At 37.4% G+C, this 27,169-nt stretch overlaps 1 long non-coding RNA gene across 1 annotated transcript; it reads right to left on the bottom strand.

Annotated features, from left to right (window-relative positions):
• Positions 1-4,785: 4,785 nt before the first annotated feature.
• On the bottom strand, positions 4,786-21,729 carry LOC120188172. The gene is made up of 6 exons (XR_005522393.1): positions 21,717-21,729; positions 14,801-14,808; positions 5,567-5,889; positions 5,198-5,490; positions 4,974-5,112; positions 4,786-4,901 (listed from the first exon to the last, which is right to left on the bottom strand). It is a non-coding gene; the product is annotated as an uncharacterized LOC120188172 (long non-coding RNA).
• Between the last annotated feature and the right edge of the window lie 5,440 nt (positions 21,730-27,169).

Below are 27,169 nucleotides of genomic sequence, written 5' to 3'. Positions count from 1 at the left end.
TAACTTTCGCGTTGCGAAAGTGTACATTAAACATGTCTTTTTTGCCTTCAACATAATGCAGATTGAAATTTAAAACAAAAAAATCAACTTTTACAAATCAATTAAACAAGCAAAAAATAAGAATTATTTACACATCAATTAAACAAATCAACTTTTACAAATCAATTAAACAAATCAACTTTTACAAATCAATTAAATAAGCAAAAAATAATTCTTATTTCCTCATCAATTAAACAAATCAACTTTTACAAATACATCAATTTCACGCAGACAGTTGTTTATGCACAGATACATCAATTTCACGCAGCTCACTTCAGGATTAACCTGCAGAAACCAAACATTTGCTCAAAAAACACTTTCTACACATCTAAAACCAACAAACATCAAATTATTGAATCTAGGTACTTAACCAAACATTTTCAAACTAACAAAGAGTATATATGTTAACAACACTTGCTCAAACTTACCAATTGTTTATGCACACTTTCAGCACGCGGATGCAGGTAGGCAGCGTCTCGCATATATCGCTCTAGCCATAAAATGTCAAAACCACAAGCCTACTGTACCTCTATCTCTATCTGTGGGAGGTAGAAACTGTTTACTTCCTGTCGTCAAATGTTCCAAGCACATGTATACGAGAGGACCACAATCCCCTCTGGCTCCCTGCGTTTGTTGTGGCGCGGTCTTGTCTCTGATCATTGTAACTTTAAACTTCTTTGGCTTCTTGTTTCCAGAATTAGTCCAATAATCAATCGCATCCAAGTATTTAGCCAAATGAGCGTTCCATCCCTTACAAATAATACCTCTCAAATCAGACAATGGTATGTAATTCAACTGTCATATACCATCATCGTCAGGGATGGGAGCTGAAGCTCAATGAGAAGCCAATGACGAAGTTCCAAAACAGGGATAACACTGCAATCATAAATAATAATTCAATTGCGCACGTCAAAATTTTAGTTATGAACACCTTTAAAATATTCAAAAAAAATACTAACCTTATCGACCTCCCACCACGCAGGATAAAGTTTAGCTTTTCCATTACCCAACACATATGAAGTGTCTATCTGATCCTTCAAGTGAGCTACGTGAAAAGAAGTCAGCATAATAGTCCATCGCGTATTTTTTATTTTCTTCAATTTCCTTATTATCAGAAGACGTGACATCTATGCATCAATATGTTGTTTTATAAAAAAATACATATATTAGTGAATTTCATAAATTTTTAAAAAAATTAATCAAAATGCAATATAAGAAGAATATAAGACTTACCCCCCGTCGAAATAGCCATTGTCTTCAACCCCTAATAACACTCCCACCAAGACCGATCAAGAAACAAATGCATATCATTGCCGAGTTTGCATATGTCAGAGTAACACCCCTGGTTCCGCTCATGTAGATAAAAATCAACTGCGGTCTTAGCCCAAAGGGTATTATCCAGAATTGTGTCCGGGAGTGTTCTCCTCTCCACTTCAGATATTGGAATGGTACTGACCGGTAACTCATACGAAAGCCAACTCTCGAAATGTGGGAGGGACCTCTTGAACGATGACAGGGGCCTCTTGAACGTGGGAGGGCCTCTTGAAGGATGATAAGGGCCTCTTGAACGATAGGAGAGGCCTCTTGAACGATGACAGGTGAATCGGGCTTCTTCTTACGGAGTCTTGGCACTATTGGGGTGAATGGAGACGTAATGGCACGTGCACGATGTCTGATGCATGAACCCCATCGTGCAACAAAACCCGACGTAAAGCATCTACCTTATCGGGCCGCTAAAAATAAATTATATAAATCAGTAAATAAACAAATAAATAATGCTAAAAAAGGTTATTTGCATATAGTATTAAACAAACTTACCTCATTCTGCAACGATGCAACAATCTCACGTAGAGCGGCTACCTCATCACATAAAGTAGATACCTCACCACGTAAAGCACCATTGTCATTGCGTAAAACCTCTACCTCACCACGTAAAGATCGTACCTCATCACGCCATGCACCATTTCTTCACGTAAAGTACCGACCTCCTCACGTAAAGCATTGACCTCATCACGTAACTCCCCTAACTCATCCCGGAGGTGGAGAACAGAGAGATAAATGTCATGGCATCTTTTCCGGTCGCCTATCATGAGGTGATGGTGGAGAAGAGGCTCGATGATGTGACGAAATAGGTGATGGCTCTCATTGTAGAGGTGTATAATCGGCTCAATCAGGTGATGGCTCTGGGTGAGGTGATGGCTGCTCATCATCCGTGCCATCAAAAAAACGCTTACTAGCTTGCCACCAATCAATGGCAAGCTCAACCTCTATGGGTGTTAGCCTCTGTAATGGATAGTTGGCCTCCTAACAATATAAAAAGCTCAAACAAAGTTAAACATCTACTAGTAATAACTTGTTTACATATGGTAGTATTTGTGTTAACTTACATCATTCATCATCGTATATGGTAGTAACTTTCCAATCCAACAGTTGGATCCCCTCCAGAAATAGCCCTAGGAATATCATTTGAAATTTTGATTGCATATGTCCGCATGCTGGGAAAAGCCTCAAGTATCCAAATCTACAAACAATATAATACACAAACATAGTAATTGTTAAATAATTAATTATAATTTTGGAAACATTATATATAAATTCTTACCTTAAAGGCCCAAATAAAGCCTGCCAAAGTGTATTTGGCACCATGGCCACGCAAACTTTTTCGGTCTTCAAAGGCAAACGACAACTTTTCCAGGTGCTTTCCATAGATATGAACCCCACGAAATAGGTTCCATGCATTTAGGTCCTCTACCAATAATATTAGGTCCTCAAAATAGGTTGTTGGCCTCTTTCCTAAAAAGTCGGCATGCAAAAGTAATAAATGGCATACTCGGACAACATCGAGGTCATCCATCGGAGTAAAACCATCTTTAACAAATAATCTTTTCAAGTTGTCGACGTGTAAACTCAGCTTCGTCTTTTCCAGCTCAGGAAAAACCCGAGATAACCATGATGGGCGGGCGATATGACTAGTGTACCGACCTACATCATCGTGTCTGAAGCGTAGACCAGTGATTAAGCAAAACTCCTCCCGCCCAAAACAAGTATACACCGAAGGAAAATGAAACCATATCTTCATCACCACGTTGTATCCTCTCGGGTAGATCGTTAGTCATGTTCTGAAGAAACAAATGGGCCAACATAGCATCTCCACTTGGATGTTGTACTTTCAGCCATGGCCCGAATCAAGTATCTTCAAACAATTTTCTTTGTACATGTGTAAGCGTCGATGCAAGGCTAGGCTTAATTTATTCCTTAAGGTCAATGAAGCCGAAAAAAATTTCTACAAAAAAATAAACATACAAGTTAGATATACCAAAAACTACAAAATTATACACTATAAACAGACATGATATTAAACAGTGAAACAAAGCCAAATATGTTTCAAACTTGCACGGTATTCACCCAAGTCATTATTCTATCATAGTTCACAAAATGCATCAGATATATTCCAGAAGTAAGCACTTATATAACATTTAAAAGGACAACATATAGGTTAGTACAGGTTCAAGGATAACATAAAGAGTAGTAGTTTATTCTTGAAACTTAAATTTGCAACACTATGAAGTTAGTATTTGTCTTTGTTTTTTTGTTGAAGTAATGCAATTCATTCAAGTTTCAATTTGCAGAAGAAGAATAGTTTCTGAAACTTAAAATCGCAACGCGAAAATGAAAATCGCAACGCTAAAATGAAAATCGCAACGCGAAACTAAAATAGCGTTGCGATTTTCATTTTCGTGTTGCGAATTTAAGTTTCAAATAGTCTTCTGCAAATTAAAACTTGAATGAATTGCATTACTTCAACCAAAAGACAAAACAAAGATAAATACTAATTTCACAGGGTTAAAGACTAAACAGTTTAGCAGTATTGGCAGCAACTGAATGAATTTACTAAGCAATCTAAGTGAAATGGTTAATCTATTATTGAAATTACTAGTAAATTTATCATCAATTTAAATATGAAAAATATAATAATAATACAAAATTTTTAAAATAAAAAATAATTAAAAAAACTAACCCCCGGTGGTTGATTTTCATTCTGACCGTGAATGTTATGAGGTGACTCTGAGAGATGGAGATAAACAGATTTCGCCGGAGATGGGAACAGATTTTGTCGGAGATGGGGACGGATGTCGCCATAGAGAGTGAGCGATGAAGATGGACGAGTTGTGATTTAGGGGTTTAGGTTATGATTTGTGATTTAGGGTTTAGGTTATGATTTGCGATTATACTGTTTACATTTGTGTTGTGAAATTAATATTGTTTCGAATTCGAAAATAAAATTCGCATTGCAAAATAAACGCGCTTTGCGAATTGACTTCTGTGTTGCAAATTACAGATTTACATTCGCGTTTGCGATTAACATATTCGCGTTGCGAATTTGAAAATCACGTTGCGAATTTGAAAATCGCAACGAATTCGTAAGATCGTAATGCGATTTACATATTCGCGTTGTAAATTTGGAAACTGTTGCGAAATTGGAGTTCGCGTTCGAATTCGAGATCGCGTTACGAATTTGTTGGTCATTTTCGTAAATAAAAAAAATGAGTTAAAATCGTATATTATAATGCATTTTCGATCACTCAAGTTTTACTCTTAAAGAAACAAACTTGGTGGGGGCACATTAAAAAAATAAGTGCCACGTACAGAGAAGCACGACACTTTGATTACAATTTACAAATTCAAAGCTCCTTAAAAAACTCCATCATTCATCCATGGCAGCCTTCACTTTGAACATTCTTTCACATGGCAGACCTGCTCCTGAAGGATCCCATAGCTTTAGCAGCAGATGCCCTTAGGATAAACTGGTGATAGATTGCAGCAATGGCAGCTCCAATGAAAGGTCCAACCCAGAAAATCCACTGCAACAAATACCAAAACATCAAGTTTGAAAGGTATCATATAAAAAAAGACCAAATCCAAAAGATTCATACATGGTCATCCATATCTTTTCCTGGTTGAAGATAACAGCAGCTCTAAAACTACGGGCAGGGTTGATACCGGTGACGGTAATCGAAATTGTGGCCAAGTGAACCATGACACGGCAAACCCAATGGGAAGTGGTGCCAAGACCTAAATTCAATACACAGTAAAGTTCATTAACTCTACATGATACAACTTTATCTATATGTTTTCTCAATTGGTTGAGTAGACTTACAGGGATATGGGAGTCTCTTGCATTCCTCTTGGGATCAGTTGCAGAGAAAACAGTGTAGACGAGAACAAAGGTGTCGATAATTTAGGCGCCCAAACGTTTCCGGTGCTGTATCCATCGGCGAAGCTGTTGGCTCCTCCTGCATATGGTTGTAGTATGTCTTTTGGAATGCCTTAACTAGCCCACATCCACATATGGGCTCCTAAACATTGAGCAGCCATGTAATATGACTCGAACCAACGATACCTTCCTCGCCAAGAAAAGTTCAAAAGTCACTGCTGGGTTGATGTGTCCCCCTGCATATTGAGCTAATTTGTTAGCTATAATCATCCAGTTTTTACCCCATTTTTCACTGTAGATTTACCAACTTACCCGAGATAACCGGCAGTGCAGTAAACAAGGATAAAGATCATGCCACCAAAAGCCCAAGTGATGCCGAGAATGCCAACGCCGCCACAATCTTCACCGCCCTTAGCAGGGTCGGTCTGTGTCTTGTAGCCGATGACTGTCAATATGTGATGTACAAGAACAGGAGAGTGGCAATAAACTCGGCTATTACAGCTCTATAAAATGACCACTTTGTTAACTCCTGGGCATTGACCAATGGAGCCGGTAGAGGATCATGGTAGTCCTTTGCCTGGAACTCACCACCACCAACCTCAATGTCCTTAGCCATAATGTTCTCTTAGTTCTTACTTGGATTGCTTAGTGAAAGAGGTGAGAAGAAAAAGGCCTGGATTGAGGGTATATATGATGGTTATGGTGGTGAAATGAGGCGGTCGAGTGAGTGTCAGCTTTTTCCGCCCCATATCACAAAATAAAATGTAAGGTTTCTTTCAGGGTCTAAGACCCTACCTAGGCTGGATGACTGTTCGTTTATGACTTTGATTCTGTTTTATTGTTTTAATAAATTAGTATGTGTTAATAAACTAATATCTGTAAAAAAAATTAATAATTAATAATATATATACCCCGTAAATATAATTATTTAAAATTAAAAATAATAATAACTTTTTAACTATTAATACTATTTCGATGAGGTCATAACTTTAATTTTATTAATCTCTGATTTGGTTATGTAGACATTCATTTTCGTCGGACATTATACGTTATTTTTATTATTTTATTTACATTGCATAATATGTATTATTATTCTATTATTATTATTATTATTATTAAACTAATATTTTTTCATTTGTTTGTTAGGTAGAGTCCAAATTACAAACCCAGAAACCCAACACTCAATAGTGATCCACTCAATAGTGATCCAGAATCAGACCGAATCTGGAGCCCGACCCGGTCATAGACTTGAACTGGTTCAGGACCCGAACTACCAAACATTTTCACATGAATCAATTAGGGTTTTCCAACCCTAATCATTCCTCTCTTCTCGGTGCCGCAACAACCAAACATGTAGGGAATAGTTGGCCAAATCGAGGTCTCTTGGAGAGTCTTCACGCCTCACGCCTCACACCACCATCACCGGAATCCTCGACACCAAGTCAAAAGCAACAAATCAGTTCTGAAAGCAAGCATATGAGTCCAAAATCAAACTAAAAATAGGACTTTTAAACACTATAAATATGCATTCGAGTCATAGAGAAAAAGGAGGGTGATTTTGGGTTGGAAAAACAGGGGAAGAAATTTACAAGGGGATGTAAAAAAGAACAAAAATATTCGAAATAAAAACAGAGAGGGATTCGAGAAAAAAACAAAAGAGAAAATAAGAGAAACTCACCTTGAACCCGGATCTTGTAGTTGTGGCCTTATTGGAGTTTAAGGAACCCCATAACCGAATATAAAAAAAACTTCCTTTTTTTCCTAGATCTAGAGCTCTGAGAAAGGTTTTAGGTCGGGAGAGTTTAGAATATAGGTTGGGGTAACGAAAGGTGCGTTCGGGGAGGGTTTTGTTCACTCCGGCCGCCGAGAGGCGCCACGACGGTGGAGGCTTTTCCCTTTCTGGTGAGATTTGAGTGAGTTCAATCTCTATCTTCCCTTTGATTTTCAAAACGAAGAAAATGAGGGATAAGGTCGGTTTTGGCCTTTGGTTATTATATTTATATATAACGTGAAACGATGTCGTTTTATGAGGGACTAGGGTTGTACTTTAGCGCATGGTATAATCACGTTTATGGTCCATCCGACCTTGTAATTTTATCTTTTGTCATTAAATGAAATGGTACTATTTGTATCGAGTACTTGTTATTTTTAATATTATATTTAAGCCCTATTTTGTATATTATATTATTTCGATATATTTGACTTTGGTTTTGATATTTGTTAATATTTCATTTTAGTCACTTTTATATTTGGTTTAATATTGTGTGTTCCTTTATATTTGTTTAATTCATTTTAGTCCTAAGCTTTATTTCAGGGTTATTTACATTTAGGGTGTCTGTATTATTTAACATTTGCGATTTGGGCTTTAGTGATTTTATAATTAATGTTTGGTCATTGTATTTTCTATTTTTTCTATTTTAGTCCTTTGAGTTACTGTTTTTATTATTTTGGTCATTTAAGCTTTTTTATAATTACTGTTTTGGGACTTTAAGTTTTTGTCTTTTCTATTTTAGTCCTTCAAATTTTTGTTTGTGCTATTTTAAGTCCCCTAACCTTTTAATTTTATCCTGCAACCCATTTATTTTGAATTAATATGATCCATGAATTTTAATTGATTTTTACTCTTTTTTTCTTCTGAAATTTAACATTTTCTTTTGTTGTGTTTTTCTTTTAATATTTTTTTTTATATTTTTTCATTCTTGGATTATTATTTACTTATTTATTTTCTTTTTATTTAATTAATTTTTATTCGATATTTGTTTTATTTCACCATCTAACATATTTTTGATTTTTTTTCAGTAATAACTTCAATCGATCAAAGGTAAACAATTCAAATTGAATTTTTAAATTTCAATTTAAATTTTCGCAACTAAGACAACCGATAAATTAATTGGTACCAAAACGAAAGGGCATACAGGGTGTTAATCCTTCATTGACTGTAACCGATCCCCAACCCGACATATTTCTGGTAGAACGTAGATCAGGTAATGGTGTCTGATCCACTAAATGTTTTTAAAATGATCAATGGCGACTCTAACCCATTATTTCAAGTCGAAGCTCAATTTCGGGCCCACCAGAAAGGCGGTCGCGACAGCTTGGCTACTCTACTGGGGACAGGTAAGTGAGTCAGACCAGAATTAATTTTTGGTTGTCTTTTTAAGCTAAAATAACAAATTTAAGTTTTAATTTATTATTCGATTCTATTATTTATCTTGATTATTTTTCAAAATAAATAGTTGTACTGACGTTTTTTCTCTATGATTTGAGTTTTTCAAATTTTTTATCTCAGGCTCTATACCCGAGCTCTAAATCCTTTTTAAGTGGGGGTGAAAGTGACGCCTCGTGAGAATTTATTCTCCGTGCAGGTCTGGCAAGTAACCTTTGGGATTCATATACCTTATGTCTTCGCGTGAATTTATTCTCCGTATGGGTATAAGGGAATGTATCATCTCGAGTTTAACTTAGTTAATGTAAGCTTGTAATGGGCTTAGGACTAAGGGTGTGACAAGCCCAAGGGGGCACCAACAAGGAGAACTCAGGTACCTTCTTTAGAACCTAAATCAGGAGAGAACAAGAAATTAGAGCCCACCCCAAAACTTCATCTCAAACCCTAGGCTATTTTGAGATTATTTCCTGCTTTATTTTCTGTTCAACGCATGTGAACTAGAAATTTATACGGTTAGGACTGGTTTAAAATTAACATGTGGGATAGATATCATGTCCGGGTAGAAATAATAGTATGTTGGGTAGATTCATGTGGGGTAGGACTTTTTATTTTCATCATTGTTGATTCTTATCATTTCCTCACTAACTCTTTCATTTTTTATTCTCTTCATTTATTTTCATCATTTACATCATTCAAAGAGGTATTGATCCATAAAAACGTGTTCGTTAAACATAAATAATTTGTAGTAATGTACAAAGGGGTTATAATGCAAGAAATGAAAAGCTCAGAAGTCTGACAAATAAAGACTCAGAATGGACTGGGTTTACACCAAGCACATCAAAAGATAACTTTTCCAAAACAGGTTGGCAAAGTTGTAGGGGCAAGATGAGAACAAGGTTACTGACCGGGGAGTCCCTTCAAAGACAACAAGAACAAGATGGCAAAGCGATAGCTGAAACTAGAGGCCATTGTTGACGAATTCAAGAAACAAGCAGATAATCTTCGGATAGTTCCTATCGATTGAGGGATCCAATGGTGTTTCCGTTAGGGAACAGACTCAGCAGATATTGAAAACTAGATACGCAACTATTTGAGACTTCTTGGAACAAGTACAAAAAGCAACTCAGAGAGGCCGGAACGGTTCGACAGGGTATTCAATCGATGACAAAAAAAGGCGGAAGATGAATCAACCTGTCAGAAGCTATTCGGGGTCTAGAAGACTTAGGGGTTTTTTCGATGACAAAAAAAGGCGGAAGATGAATCAACCTGTCAGAAGCTATTCGGGGTCTAGAAGACTTAGGGGTTTTTTTGTCTCTTAAGAAATAACACTTTTGTTCCAATAAGGATTATTTATAATAACAGACACATTTTTGGATCAGTTCCTCGAAACTTCATGCATCATGCATTCTTGCATATTTCACATTATTTTTCTTTTTTTCTCATTACTTCACATTAACTAACAAGAGATGTCTCCATAAAGAAGGAAAAAAAACTGACACACCGAGCTCGTTTAAAGAAAAGACATTAGAAAAAAAGATTTGAAAGCAAATTGACGTTACCTGAAGCGTGTCTACAAGAAGATCCAAAGCGATGAATGAAATACTAGCGCATGTTGGTAAGATTGAGAAAATTCAAGAGCAACTCGTAAAAACCCAACAGGTAATGATCGATCAAGTAAAAATATTCCAGAATGAATCAGAGAACAAATAACCAAGTTAATGGACATGGTAAATGTTGATCCAGGGGAGAAGCCACTAGTGGACCTATTATGAATGAGACTATGAATGTTGGTGATGAAACTGAAATAACAGTATCAAGAGAACCTGTTAAGGAGCCAGATATTTTAGGTCAGCTCCAAAAATCAAATTGGTTGTAGAAGGTTCCACTGGGCCAACAGTGAATGAAGAGTTAATGAGGGATAAGTTTCCCTTGTGAGAGATAAGAAGAGGGGCATGGCAAGAAGAACCAAACATTAACCAGAAAGGTAAGAAGGATCAATCTCTCGTGATTAGAGTTCTAAACCCTTTACAATCATCCAGTCAAGACAATCAAGTTCTATCCGTAAAGTCATTATCAAGTAGTCTCTTCATGGGGATTAGATGAGAAGAAAAAGAGAGTACATAGTTTTCAGTTCCCTCTCTTCCATTTTTCGCTTGAAAATTTACGTTAAAAAATGCTTATAGCCGGATTGGTTACACCAGGATATGTCCAACCACAGTGTCCCCCGAATGAGAAGTGGACCTATAAGGAGATTCCTTGGATAAACCAGGATGGAACCTCAGTTTGTTCAGTTAAGGTGTCTAGCAATCATGAGGATCCTTTAGAACAAGCAATTCAGGGGTGCAAGGTAGAAGAGAAAGGGATTAAGTCCAAAACTCAGAAGTCGTTGATTCAACAAAAATTCCAAGCAAAAGGGCTTCTATGAATGTAGTCCGAGACTGGCCCGTGGGTTTAAGAATCAGTGGGACAGACATAGCTTTGAGGACACCTCAAACACCTATATCAGATTTCCTGAAGGCAAGAGGGGTTTTGGGTAGCTTAGAATGCATGACGTATATTACGCCTGTAACAACCCGATTTTCAAAATAATATTTAAGTGAAATTGGAGGGTTTAATTATGAAAATTTGGTGAAAATTTGGGACTGAATTGAAAGATTTTAAAACTTGGAGCTTGTTTTAAAGTTAAAGAAAATTCAGGGACCAAGCCCTGAATTTAACCTTGGAGTGTTGGCAGGCAATTGTTATATGCGTGATTTATGTTTCTGTTTGGAAAAACAGAAATCAATTTCACAAATCCTTCCTCACGCACACAACTTCCAAACTCGATTCTGACGCCGTCCGAATTCCGATCGTGGTTTTGAAACCACCGTTGTGTTCATCATCGAGCGAGGAACAAACCCTTCAAATTAATTGAAGCGAAACGCGGCCAAACGTCGGAAATTTCCAGTCAAAGTAGCGACGATTTTGTTAGCTCTATCGCCGAGAAAATCTTAAATTCACTGCTGATCGTTGCTCCGTTTACGACACCTCCCGCACCATCGTGTTCCTTGTGCCGTTCCGAGTCCACCGGTGTTCCCCTTTTTCTCCGGCGGCGGCGCGTGGGGAGGTGAACCGGTCAAACTTCCCGATTTGATGAATTCGAGCTCTCTGACGTTCAAAAATTTGAACCGAGCTTTGTAAGTATCTCGAAAACGCTCAAAATAATTTTTAGAAATTTTTCCGTAATTTTTAGAGCCCTGGAAGACACCTCACGCGCCACACGCGTCGCCGTAGGACGAGTGAGTGACCGGTTCAACCGATTTTCTTAAGGGTTTGACCGGTCACGACCCGACCCGTTTACCCGACCCGACCCGTTGACCCGACCCGATCGTTGACCGTTGACCAGTGCTATTTTGATAAATAATTCAGTTTTGGTGCTATTCTGGTAAATAATTTGGTTTTGCTGCTATTCTGGTAATTAATTTGAAATGGGTGCTATTTTGGTAAATATTTTAAAAAGGGTGCTATTTGTGTAAAATGTTCAACAGTTTGTTGACCTCCTTTTACCAGAACTTTGACCGGCTATTAAACGATCGTTAATCTTTTCCGAGTATACCTATCCTGATAATTTTCGACGTGCCGAATCCGTTTCCGTGGTCTGTTTTGTCAAATTCGAACCCAAAGGTCTCCAAATCGACGGTCAAAGTGGTTGACTTTAACTTTGACCAAGAATTTGAATTTTCGAAAAGTCATACTTTATGTTTTTCGACGCCCTGATTCCGATTCAGCAATCCGTTTAGCCAAATTCAGACTCAAAATACCTCAAATTGATAGTCAAACCCGACAAATGCTTATATACTTAAGAAGTTTAGCTTTGAACAATTAAATAGGATTTGGGACTGATAAATATTATTGTTTGAAGGTACAAGAGACTCTCCGGATCGTTCGACAGCTCGACACAGCTCTTCTAGATCAGTTAAACCACGTGTGCCAGTATTCACCCGTTCGAAAACTGTAGCAGAGCGTGGTGAAACCAGCAATCAGTAGATTTGCTATTTGAATCTATTGTCGAGGTGTATTCCCTACTTATTATTGAACTGTTTATTGGTTTTAATATGTGGTACACCGAATTCATTGGTTATTGTTCTATGGATGCACCAATTTAATGTGACAATTTATGGAACGTGGCTGCTATCTAATTTTTGTTTTGAAATGGTATATGATTACCATGTTTTTGGATTTATGGAATTTATGTCACGGTGCAATTGAATTTTGGAATTGAATTACGATGGAATAGCTCTGATCAAGCTAACTGGGCCTAATGTGACTCTTGAGGGCCCCAAGATGTTTCATTAGGTCGGCTTTCCTTTCCTGTGTGCTTAGGGTAAGCTATATGAACTTATTGACTTGGGCTTAAGGATACAAGCTTCAGAGCCTATCCTTAAGTCGGCTTTCTTTTTGCTATGTGCATAAAGTAAGCTATATGGAAAATAATTTTGAGAACTACTGATGGTGTACCAGAAAAGGGTTTAAACTATGATTTTCAAAAAGTTAAACTCTTTTACGAATTTGTGAGATTACTGGACTATGATTTGTACCTATTGTGATTTTATGGAAATGTTGGGACACACTGAGCCTAGCTCACCTTTTTGAAAATGTTTTCCCTCTTTCAGATACTGTTGGTTAGATACCTCGGTTCGAGCACTTGGAGGATCAACATATCTCTTGAAGTAAATCAGATTGTAATGTTTTTATCTTGCAAGTTGACTTTATTTTGGTGACATGGACCTTATTTTAAAAATATCGGATTTTATAATGATGACTCTTTTGCTAATACTGCTCGGTTTATTGTGATTTTGAATTTGAAGACATGTTTTAAATTAAATTATTATTTATTGGTACTATATTTACGAGTTGGATTTTGATAGTATAATTTGTTTATAATTTCATGTTATTTATAATGTGATTTTATATTGATGAAATAACGGTTTCGGAAAATGTCTTTAATAATCATAATGTGATCCACTAGACTTAGTCGAAACGCATAGGCTGGGTCTAGGGGGTTACATTTATTGGTATCAGAGCTTTTGGTTTTTAACACTCGGACTGTGTATGAGTCCACATTGAAAATAAGGTTTTGAAATATTTTACTAAACGAGTTACTAAGGCCATGTCACAAAGTTATTAAGATTTTAACTATGTTTGAGACTCCAAGTGCTTATCTAACTCTAAGTTTTATCTTCTGTAGTAAACTTGAGATCCATCAAAATGAGTGCTAGACGTGGTCGTCGAACTAGCCGTGGACGAGGTCGAGTGGCTAGATTCGCAGATCCGATCGATGAGATACGGGTAGATCCCCCACCTCCGATAGGTGATCATGCTCCTACGACCCCAACGGATCTGCCTCCTGCAGCTGGTATTGGCATGACTACACCGATAATAGGAGCGACCGATATTGAGTCAGAGTCTACCGTAGTTGCTTTGGATGAGAATTTTGGTAGACAATTTCTGCAGTTAATACAGGGAGCAGTCAGAGCTACTGGTGTTGTATCTGAGGTTCCTATTTCGCAGACTTTGATTGCCAATGGAGTTAGAACTTTTGGGGGACAGATAGGTGGAGCTCCTACTGAAGCTGAGGATTGGCTCCAGGATACAGAGAGACGCATGGATCAGTTCAGTTTGGACTCAACTAAGAGATATCAGGGTGCTGTGGCGATGTTAGATGGCAATGCCTACACTTGGTGGGAGTCAGTGACCAGTAGTGTTCCTACCGATCGTTTGACCTGGAATTTCTTTAAGGATCGCTTTCGGAGCCGTTTTTTGGGAGAGCGCTACTTAGCTCAGAGACGACAACAGTTTCAAGACCTGGTTCAGGGAGACATGACTGTTTCTGAATATGAGATTGAGTTCCTGAAGTTGCTGAAGTATGGATTCAGTATGGTACATACGGAGAGAGATCGATGTCGTAAATTTGCCCTTAGACTCAGATACGAGCTGTGTATGCAAGTTGTAACCCATCAGGATGAGATATTTGATGTGCTGGTGGGCAGAGCCAAAGATGCGGAAGAGGTGGAGGTTTTAGCTTCTGGTAGAGAGCGTGTTGATCAAGATCGATCTAAGAAATTTTCAGGCCCGATGGAGTCATCAGCACAGTCCGGGAAGAGGACTCGTACTTCAGTCCCTCAGAGAAGCAATACACGTTTCAGGCCTGCAGCATCCTCACCTTTAGTTGTCAGTCGAGGTGGTTCCTCGTCGTATTATAATGGGCCCCTTTGTGAGTATTGTGGTAAACAACACTCAGGAGAGTGTCGTAAGAAGATGGGTATTTGCTATCAGTGTGGATCTAGTGGTCATTATCGGAGGGATTGTCCTCAATTAGTTTCGTTTGAGCAGACCACTACCCAAACTCCTGTGCGTTCGCAGACTACAGTACAGACCCCAATTAGAGATCGTAGTCAAGGAAAGACTCGAGGATCAGCGTCCAGGACAGACAGTAGAGCCTGACCTCAGTAAAATAGAGGGCCAACAGCTTCTGAGGCTAGACAGCCAGCTTTAGTTTATGCAACTAGACGTCGTGATGACAAAGATGAGCCTGAGGTTATTGCAGTTACATTTACTATTTATTCTACCCCATACTTTGCATTATTGGACAATGGCTCCACTCACTCCTATGTATCGAGCTCAGTATCTCGAAACCTTCAGATTCCGATCGAGAACACTGAAAATACTGTTACAGTTACAAGTCCAGTAGGACAAGCGGTATTAGTGAATAAAGTATTCCGGCGTTGTCCTCTCGAGGTTCAGGGAGAAATTTTTCTCGCTGATCTTATGGAACTTCCTTTAGAGGAGTTCGATCTAATTCTTGGAATGGATTGGTTGAATAAACACAAGGTAAAGCTGGATTGCGAATACAAGTGGGCTACTCTGAAGACTTCAGATGGTCGGACTGTTGTGTTAATTGGTGAACGGCGTGGTTATCTCTCCAATATAGTTTCAGCGATGGAAATTGATCGTATGATCCGGAAGGGATATGAGACCTTCATTGCTTGTATTTTGAACACCAAAGGTGCATTGTCCACGATCGAGGAGATTCGTACAGTTAGCGAGTTTCCTGATGTTTTTCCGGAGGAGTTGCCTGGGTTACCTCCTGATAGAGAGATAGAGTTCGAGATTGAGACTTATCCGGGATCTTCACCTATTTCTATGGTACCTTATCGTATGGCTCCAAAGGAACTTAAGGAGTTGAAAGCCCAATTGCAAGAATTATTTGATCGAGGATTTATCCGACATAGTACTTCACCATGAGGAGCTCCAGTTCTGTTCGTGAAAAAGAAGGATGGGTCGCTAAGATTATGTATTGACTATCGAAAATTGAACAAGATGACGGTAAAGAATAAATACCCACTACCCAGGATTGATGACTTATTTGATCAATTGCGAGGAGCTACTGTATTCTCTAAGATTGATCTTCGTTCGGGGTATTATCAATTGAAAGTTAAAGGATCTGATGTTGCAAAAACGACCATTCGCACTAGATATGGTCATTATGAATTTTTAGTGATGCCTTTTGGTTTGACGAACGCTCCTGTAGCTTTCATGGATTTGATGAATCGGGTGTTCCGACCATATTTGGATCAATTTGTGGTGGTCTTCATTGACGATATTCTGATCTATTCTCGTACTGAGGCAGAGCATGACGAGCATTTGATGATCGTTCTGCGGACTTTGAGAGAGCATTGTCTATATGCCAAACTAAGCAAGTGTGAGTTTTGGCTTCAAGAAGTGTCGTTTCTGGGGCATATTATTTCTGCGCGAGGTGTTCAGGTCGATCCCAGCAAGATAGAGGCTATTATGAATTGGAAACGACCTAAGAACGTATCTGAGATCCGCAGTTTCTTGGGCTTGGCTGGTTATTATCGACGTTTTGTTGAGGGCTTCTCGATCATTGCTTCTCCTTTGACAAAGTTGTTAAGGAAGAATGTGCCGTTTGACTGGGGCGAGGCACAACAGGAGAGCTTTGAGAAATTAAAGGCGGTTTTGACTCAAGCACCGGTGTTGATTCAACCAGAGTCCGGGAAGGATTTTACAGTGTATAGTGATGCTTCACATTCAGGACTTGGTTGTGTTTTAATACAGGAAAGTAAGGTGGTGGCTTATGCATCCCGTCAGCTGCGGCTGCATGAGAGTAACTATCCTACTCACGATTTAGAGTTGGCAGCAGTAATTTTTGCCTTGAAGATTTGGAGACACTATCTTTATGGAGAGAAGTGTTACATTTTCACGGATCATAAGAGCTTAAAGTATCTTCTGACCCAGAAGGAACTTAATTTGAGACAGCGTCGCTGGTTACAGCTTCTAAAGGATTATGATTGATTGATTACCACCCTGGTAAAGCTAACATTGTAGCGGATGCTTTGAGTCGAAAGACGGTATCGGAGTTGAGGTCTTTAATGGCCAAGATGAATTTATATGACGATGGTACTTTGTTAGCAGAATTGCAAGTTAAGCCGACCTTGGTTGATAAGATCAAGGCTAAGCAGCCCCTTGATAGCTCATTGCTTTCCATCTTTGAGCAAGTAGAGCAGGGGACAAACTCAGATTACGCAATTGATCAGGATGAAGTTTTATGCTTTAAAGGTAGATATTGTGTGCCTAATGATGCTAGTTGAGGCAGACTATCCTTACTGAGGCTCATAGTAGTCCATATGCTATGCACCCCGGAGGAGATAAGATGTACCGGAATTTGAGAGAGAGGTATCATTGGATTGGGATGAAGAAAGACATATCTGATTTTGTGGCTAGGTGTTTGACTTGTCAACAAGTTAAGGCAGAACATCAACATACATCAGGTTTGTTACAACCTATCAAGATTCCTAAATGGAAATGGGAGCGTATTACTATGGATTTTGTTACTGGCTTGCCTATGACTCCTTTGAAAAAAGATTCAGTTTGGGTGATTGTTGACAGACTTACAAAGGCAGCTCACTTCATTCCTATGCGAGTAAATTATACTTTGGACAAGCTGGCAAGATTGTATATTTCAGAGATTGTCAGATTGCATGGTGTTCCATTGTCTATTATTTCTGATCGAGATCCGAGATTTACTTCGAGATTTTGGAAGGCGTTACATACGACTTTGGGAACAAGATTGGATTATAGTACACCCTTTCATCCATAAACTGATGGTCAATCTGAGAGAGTAATTCAGATTCTGGAGGATATGTTGCGGGGTTGCGTAATCGATTTTCATGGTAGTTGGGAGAACTTTTTGCCGTTGGCTGAATTTGCTTACAATAACAGTTATCAGACAAGCATTCGTATGGCACCTTATGAAGCACTCTATGGGCGTAAATGTCGCACTCCGATCTGTTGGATTGAGTTGCGTGATAGGAAAACGTTGGGACCTGAGTTAGTACGTGAGACGGAGGACACAGTCAGATTAATCCGTGACCGTCTGAAAGAGACATTTGATAGGCAGAAATCTTATGCAGATCAAAGGAGGAAGGATATACAGTTTGAGGTTGGAGATCAGGTCTTTTTAAAAGTTTCACCCTGGAAGAAAGTATTGAGATTCGGGCGTAAGGGTAAATTGAGTCCAAGATTTATTGGACCATTTCGTATCTTGAAGAGGGTAGGACCTGTTGCATATTAGCTTGAGTTGCCTTTTGAGCTCAGTCGTATTCATGATGTCTTTCATGTATCAATGTTGAGGCGATATCATCCAGATCCAGATCACATCATTCAGGTTGAGGATGTAGACCTGAGACCTGATTTGTCATATGAGGAAGAGCCCATTCAGATCTTAGAGAGAGATAAACGAGTTCTTCGGAATAGGCGTAATCCAATGGTCAAGGTTCAGTGGAGTAATCGAGGTCCCTCAGAAGCTACTTGGGAGACATTGGAGTCAATGGAGGCTCAATTTCCTCATCTATTTTCATAAGGTAAATTTCGAGGACGAAATTTCTTGTAGAGGGGGAGAATTGTAACAACCTGATTTTCAAAATAATATTTAAGTGAAATTGGAGGGTTTAATTATGAAAATTTGGTGAAAATTTGGGACTGAATTGAAAGATTTTAAAACTTGGAGCTTGTTTTAAAGTTAAAGAAAATTCAGGGACCAAGCCCTGAATTTAACCTTGAAGTGTCGGAAGGCAATTGTTATATGCGTGATTTCTGTTTTGAAAAACAGAAATCAATTTCACAAATCCTTCCTCACGCACACAACTTCCAAACTCGATTCCGACGCCGTCCGAATTCCGATCGTTGTTTTGAAACCACCGTTGTGTTCATCATCGAGCGAGGAACAAATCCTTCAAATTAATTGAAGCGAAACGCGGCCAAACGTCGGGAATTTCCAGTCAAAGTAGCGACGGTTTTGTTAGCTCTATCGCCGAGAAAATCTTAAATTCACTGCTGATCGTTGCTCCGTTTACGACACCTCCCGCACCATCGTGTTCCTTGTGCCGTTCCGAGTCCACCGGTGTTCCCCTTTTTCACCGGCGGCGGCGGCGCGTGGGGAGGTGAACCGGTCAAACTTCCCGATTTGATGAATTCGAGCTCTCCGACGTTCAAAAATTTGAACCGAGCTTTGTAAGTATCTCGAAAACGCTCAAAATAATTTTTAGAAATTTTTCCGTAATTTTTAGAGCCCCGGAACGCGCCACACGCGCCGCCGTAGGACGAGTGAGTGACCGGTTCAACCGGTTTTCTTAAGGGTTTGACCGGTTTGACCGGTCCCGACCCGACCCGACCCGACCCGTTGACCCGACCCGATCGTTGACCGTTGACTGGTGCTATTCTGGTAAATAATTCAGTTTTGGTGCTATTCTGGTAAATAATTCGATTTTGCTGCTATTCTGGTAATTAATTCGAAATGGGTGCTATTTTGGTAAATATTTTAAAAAGGGTGCTATTTGTGTAAAATGTTCAACAGTTTGTTGACCTCCTTTGGCCAGAACTTTGACCGGCTATTAAACGATCGTTAAGCTTTTCCGAGTATACCTATCCTGATAGTTTTCAACGTGCCGAATCCGTTTCCGTGTTCCGTTTTTTCAAATTCGAACCCAAAGGTCTCCAAATCGACGGTCAAAGTGGTTGACTTTGACTTTGACCAAGAATTTGAATTTTCGAAAAGTCATACTTTATGTTTTTCGACGCCCTGATTCCGATTCCGCAATCCGTTTAGTTAAATTCAGACTCGAAGTACCTCAAATTGATAGTCAAACCCGACAAATGCTTATATACTTAAGAAGTTTAGCTTTGAACAATTAAATAGGATTTGGGACTGATAAATATTATTGTTTGAAGGTACAAGAGACTCTCCGGATCGTTCGACAGCTCGACACAGCTCTTCTAGATCAGTTAAACCACGTGTGCCAGTATTCACCCGTTCGAAAACTGTAGCAGAGCGTGGTGAAACCAGCAATCAGTAGATTTTCTATTTGAATCTATTGTCGAGGTGTGTTCCCTACTTATTATTGAACTGTTTATTGGTTTTAATATGTGGTACACCGAATTCATTGGTTATTGTTTTATGGATGCACCAATTTAATGTGACAATTTATGGAATATGGCTGCTATCTAATTTTTGTTTTGAAATGGTATATGATTACCATGTTTTTGGATTTATGGAATTTATGTCACAGTGCAATTGAATTTTGGAATTGAATTACGATGGAATAGCTCTGATCAAGCTAACTGGGCCTAATGTGACTCTTGAGGACCCCAAGATGTTTCATTAGGTCGGCTTTCCTTTGCTGTGTGCTTAGGGTAAGCTATATGGACTTATTGACTTGGGCTTAAGGATACAAGCTTCAGAGCCTATCCTTAAGTCGACTTTCTTTTTGCTATGTGCATAAAGTAGCTATATGGAAAATAATTTGAGAAGTACTGATGGTGTACCAGAAAAGGGTTTAAACTATGATTTCCAAAAGTTAAACTCTTTTACGAATTTGTGAGATTACTGGACTATGATTTGTACCTATTGTGATTTTATGGAAATGTTGGGACACACTGAGCCTAGCTCACCTTTTGAAAATGTTTTCCCCCTTTCAGATACTGTTGGTTAGATACCTCGGTTCGAGCACTTGGAGGATCAACATATCTCTTGAAGTAAATCAGATTGTAATGTTTTTATCTTGCAAGTTGACTTTATTTTGGTGACATGGACCTTATTTTAAAATATCAGATTTTATAATGATGACTCTTTTGCTAATACTGCTCGGTTTATTATGATTTTGAATTTGAAGACATGTTTTAAATTAAATTATTATTTATTGGTACTATATTTACGAGTTGGATTTTGATAGTATAATTTGTTTATAATTTCATGTTATTTATAATGTGATTTTATATTGATGGAATAACGGTTTCGGAAAATGTCTTTAATAATCATAATGTGATCCACTAGACTTAGTCGAAACGCATAGGCCGGGTCTAGGGGGTTACAACGCCAGTCATAGTTGCAATATGCGTTCGGGATCCAACTAAAACTATCATCACCAAGGAAAATCATTTTGGATCTAAATTTGGGCCCAATTTCCTACTAGGAAAGGAAAAGCTGAAAATCACAAAGAAGTGAGATTTTCCTAAGAAGCTGCTCAGGAGAAAGAAAAAATTTATGCGTCTGAGGGTACATCAAAAGGAGCCCTGACAAGTGAAACAATTAAGAAATAGGGAGCAAGTGTAGATGAAATCCCTAATCCAACTAGTGAGGCATCCTAATAAGGCCTTATTCCATTTTATGACATACTGTTTGAATTTGTTTTTTAACTTTCTCATATTTCGAACTTGTTTTTTGAACTTTCTTTTTATATGGATATTTAAATGAATTTATGCCGAGCATTGAACCAAATTTACAACTTGAAATTCTTTGAATATCCTCTGAATTAAAAACTCTGTAAATGATCGGAGTTACAGATCTTTGATAAATTGACATGATCAAATAATGAACCTTGGTTTTACCCTAAAAGACACACTCGAACACCGTACCCTTCTCTCGTAAGGACCGATATACCATTCTCCTTTCATAAGAAAATGAACAAGAGGATTGGTAGTAGGTATGCAAAGGAGCGGACAACATGGAGCATCTCTTGTGTATGACATTACTACACTTTTATTGAGGATGTTCAATAATGATAATGATCTTCACAGATGAAATAGTTGAGTAGGTGAAACTAGTTTAGGTTAGTTGCTTGGAAATTGAACTCTAAAAATGAGATTCATCGACTTTCAACAACACCTAGACTATAACAGGTTCTTCTTGACAAACTTAAGAAGTTGAATCCGTATACCCAAATTATAATATTATATGTATACAATAAAGCTTGAGTTGTCCCTGTAGAGCAATTGGTTAAACACCCCGGCTTTATGGATAAGATTAAGCTAGCCTGATTATAATATATATACAATAAAACTTGAGTTGTCCCTTTAAAGAAATTGGTTAAACGTCCCAGCTTTATGGATAAGATTCAGCTAGCCTGATAAAGGTGATTATAATATTGAGCTGTCCCTCTAGAGCAATTGGTTAAACGCCTCGGCTTCATGAATTCAGCTAGCCAGATAATGGCAAATTAAATCAAATTTATCTAAATAAGGAGTTTCGGTAAAGATGGACTAAGGGAGTTAAGGAACACCTGTTATAGTCAATTTCACACGAGCACTCAAGAATTTCATTTTTAGACCGATATTTATGCACTGCCTTTGTTGGAGGAGTCTACAAAGCTTGAATAAATGAAAGATTTTAGAGGACTGAAATAGAAGGTCTAGTAATGGATTATGCTAGTTGCGTCATTTTTTCTGTATCCGATTAAAATGCCAATCCGAGAAAGAGGGGCATGTTATGATGTTCAAAAACAGAAATGACATTTTGGTGGCTAAAATCTTAGAAAATAAGAAGCCAACCTAAAACCAACTCATCAACTTGGACATTTGTCAAAGAGCTATAACTCTGAAAGCATTAAAGATTTATTGATTCTTTTGATTTTCTGTGAACTCATTTGATTCGATTGTGAGCCTGAATTGAGGGGCAACGTTTTACAAAATTCTCATATTCTCGTATAATTTTTTCCTTCCTAAAATAAAAGAAAGGAGAAAAACATTTTCAAACAGGACAATCTCAAATGTGAAAGGTCCTTGAAGTTGTTGAGGCTCATTTTGCCTCTATTAAAAAAAGAATAAACAATGCCAAATTTAGAGCATCTCACATTCGTGAAAGTAACCAGTCCAAGTGATCAGATAGAACTTGTAACGTTCCCTTGTGACATTGTCAACAACCCAAGAAGAAAATGGGGCATGATCGATTCCAAGGACTAGATCGGCAAACAAAGAACGAGACTCTGTCCAGGAGTTAAAACAGAACTAATTCATATTGCATGCATCTTAGACATACATAATAACATCACATTTATCATTTTTCGCATACAAATTTTTTATAGCTTTAGAGTCAAGTTTTAAGTTCAAGACAAAAAATACTTGATTCAAAAGAACCTTTAAAAAAATTGATGATGGTTGTTTAACTCAGTGGCAAGAAGCTACACCTCAACCAACTTGACATACTGAAAGATCGACAATCAACTTCAAACGGATTCGAGATCTAATTCAGCCTAACTCAACAACGAGTGGCTAGTTTCCAGTTAAAATTTTCAAGCCAGATTTCAACTCCAAGGCGGATGATATCCAACAGACAAACTACGTGTAACACCCCCAACCCGTATCCGACCCGGATCCGAGTTCGAGGTGTCATATTGACTTTTCAAACATTTTTCTTTATAAAATGACTAAAAGTTAAATTCATAATTCAAGAAAATTATTACTTTTCATTTATTTAAAATCAATTGGTTTTACAAAACATATCAGAGTTCATACACTTTAAATCTTTAGACTACATGCCAACGACACACTATATAACAAAATACATATACTCAACTCCAATTCTGATCTGATATGTGGAAAGGAGAATCTGACCTGTCTTGCTCCTCTTCGCTTCTCTTCTCGCTTTCTGGAACCTACATGTGAAACACTCACACGCTAAGTCTATGACTTAGTGAGGCATATAAAATATGTAAGGTAAACTATAACTCCTAACAATGAATGCATGATTTATACCATCACATCATACATCCTCATGTACACTTTCAGGAAATCAATATATATACATATGCATATATCATCATGTCATATGGAATTGTATACTATTTCAAATTCATATAATCATTTATATCTACCCCACTCAGCTTATATATATTCTCCTGTTATCATTTAAACCATTTCTTTTATATGACTCTTCATCATATAATTTCTATTCCAGAGTCACATATCTTATCTCTTATTTCCATATACTCCTATTTATCATATAACCCATAGATTATTATTACATATTCTATATCATATTCTGGTATACTAATTCCTTATATTCTATTAGTTCATTTTTTATATAATTTATCACATAAACATATATTTTCATAATTTATCATTATCTGATTCCTATGATATTCTCATATAACTTCATTTCCTAGATCCCTATATTATATTTCATATTAACTAAGAATTTAACAAGTTTTTAGATCACAATTTCATTGAAACATATAGACCTTTCTATACAACTTATTTCATCCATTCTTATACTTATTTCTGTACATGTTTCCTATTTGATATATTATTTATTTTCTCTTTATTCTCATTTAATAATATAATTCCTTTATACTAGTTCACCCACAAAGTATATTCTCACAGTACGATCATAATTATTCTATTCATATAATCCTATAGTCCACTACCTTATTACATATACATATACTTATGGAGTTCACAATATTTCTCATGTAATTACTTGTACCATATCATATAAGTTCATTATATTCTCTTATATTCCAACATATCAAATAAACATAATTTTTAACATAGATAATATAACATATGCAATACATGCAACCAATACACTCATATCCAAGTACACAATTACATAACAATCATATCAAGTTTATTTCTATTATCTCTTTATTAGCCCATGTACACATGTGAGAATCTGAGGTACGTGAGTACATTGAGGTTGTGCACAATTGTTGTCACCACAGCTCGTATAAATTCCCACTAGGGCACTTCACTTGTCCCGAAGGACCACTATGTCTCGAAGGACCACTATCCACATGTCCTGAAGGACATAGGTAACCCTCGGCATGCCAACTATACCTCTAACTCTCATGACACATAACATGGGCATTAACAATTATCATTTCAAATATTCATACTTTCATATCACATATCTTTGTATTACATAGCTAATGTCATTTCTTATGAAATCATTTATAACTTGTAGCACATATAACTCATATGTTTCTTACATGTTCATATATGTCATATCATATGGTTCTTATATTTTCATATAGTTTATGTTTTATTCTCTTATATTCACATAATTCACATACATATAATACATACCATGCATGTTCACACAAATCATATGACCTACAACACATACATCATATTAAACTTATGCTAATATTAATGAATTCATGCATTCCACTATAGGAAATAGACTTGTCGCAAGTCTTACTTCCATTAAACATCATATGATATCTAATATGCACTCACCTGTCCTCACTAGTCAATACCGTTATCTTATCTTTTCCTCGATGCCTAATACTTGTCGACTGGTCTGGACTTTGCTATCGCTTGATATCTACACAATCATACATATAATATATATATCAACATTCCAATTATCATAATTCGATCCTTAATAATTCAAGATAATCGAAATGCTAAATACAATTTCCTCTTTGAGTAGTATCGGTACCCCCAAGCATGGTACTGATACTTCCCTAGCTATGATATCGATACCAAGCCTGGGTATCGATACTTAAATTGCATTTGATATTTCCTGGTATCGATACCTTCTTTATGGTATCGGTACCTATGGTATCGATACTACCTTCCCAGGTATAGATACCCTTTGAATGTCTTTGTTAATTCCAAACTTGAAGTATCGGTACCTGTTGAAGCGATATCGATACCCAAAGCCCAGATTTCACTTTTAAAACCCGAAAATTAACTCATTCTAACTCAAATCCTTCATGTCTTAACCCCTTTAATATTCTTAACTCAAATATGCATACCCAAACCAATTCATATGCATTTAATACCTCTTTATCTTCAAAATCTCATCCTCCAAATGAAAATCAAGAATCATACCAAATTTTCAACATGTTCTAATTCCAATTCTATCACTTCATATCTCTTAATTTAATTGACAAGTCAAATTTAGCTTCCAATTCTACTTATCAACTCTTTTCCAAGATTTCATTTAAAAACTCATTCTCTTTAATCTCTCCTAACTTGTTCATCTTTGAGTTTTAAACCATTTAAAACTTCCCTTAAGCTTTCTTATCACTCTAAGAATAAAAAAAAGCCTTAAAATTAAAGAAACAATCAAGTTGAATCCAACTCACCTTACCATTGAAGCCACGGGATGAAGAAGATAACAAGCCTCCAGAGTTTTCTTTCCCTTCCTCTCCTTTTCCACGTGGTTCATTATCTTATAAAGGGAAAATAAAAATCTTTCTTGTCAAATGACCATTTTACCCTTTACTTCATTTAATAATTACTAACAATCATTCATAAAATATTTCCAAATAAGTCCCTAAACTTTTCAATTTTTTGAAATCATACCTCAAAATTTCAAAACTTCTATTTTGATCACTAACCTTGATTTTTGAGATGTCACACTACCTCACTTACAAAGAGGAGTCACTCGAAGAACATCCCACATGGCTTTCCCGTGAAGGGGAATCATCCAAAGATCATCTCACCTGGTTCTGACCCACGAAAGGGAACCACTTGAAGATATACCGCTTGGCTTTCCCTTGAAGGAGAGTCATCTAAAGAATTATGACTGGCTTATACCTGTGAAGGGAAGCCATTTTTCACTTAAAGGAACTATTCGCAGTATAGCTCAAAACGAGAAGGGTTATCTGCCAGCAAAGACCTTCGAGTTTGATTACATTCAGCTAAAAGGGATATCAAATTTACAACATAGCTCAAAGCGAGAAGGGATATCAGTCAACAAAGACCTTCGAGTTCGATTACATTCGGCTCAATGACATATCAAATTTATAGCATAACTCAAGGCGAGAAGGGTTATCTATCAACAAAGACCTTCGAGTTCGATTACATTTAGCTCAAGGACTTATCAAATTTATAGCATAACTCAAGGTGAGAAGGATTATCTGTCAACAAATACCTTCGAGTTTGATTCCATTCATCTCAAAGCCATATCAAATTTACAGAATAGCTCAAGGCGAGAAGGGCTATCTGTCAACAAAAAACTATCGAGTCTGATTCCATTCAGCTCGACAGCACATCAACCACATGGTAGCATCGAGAAACTACTTTCTGGTTGAAGCCGAGGTCTTTAAGTCAAGAAGAGGATCTGGGGCAATCTCTCAGCTTAGTACAACATAACTCAAGGCGATAAGGGTTATCTGTCAATGAAAACTTTCAAGTTCGATTCCAATCAACTCAATGACTTATCAAACTACTTTCCATTTAAAGTTTAAACCGAGGTTTTCATGTCAAGAAGAAGACCTGGGTTAGCTGTGTTTTAGTGACAAGAAACCATCTTCCAGCAGCATAACTTAAGTCGAGAAAAACTATCTATCAACGAAAACTTTCGAGTTCGATTCCGTTCAGCTCGAGGGCCTATCAACCACATGGTAGTGTCAAGGAACTACTTTCCAGTCGAATTTTCACACCAAGGTCTTTAAAGCGAGAAG

The sequence above is a fragment of the Hibiscus syriacus genome, unplaced genomic scaffold (assembly GCF_006381635.1).
Source record: "Hibiscus syriacus cultivar Baekdansim isolate YM2019G1 unplaced genomic scaffold, ASM638163v2 tig00116939_pilon, whole genome shotgun sequence".
Lineage (NCBI taxonomy): Eukaryota > Viridiplantae > Streptophyta > Magnoliopsida > Malvales > Malvaceae > Hibiscus > Hibiscus syriacus.
This window is presented reverse-complemented; position numbering and strand designations above follow the sequence as displayed.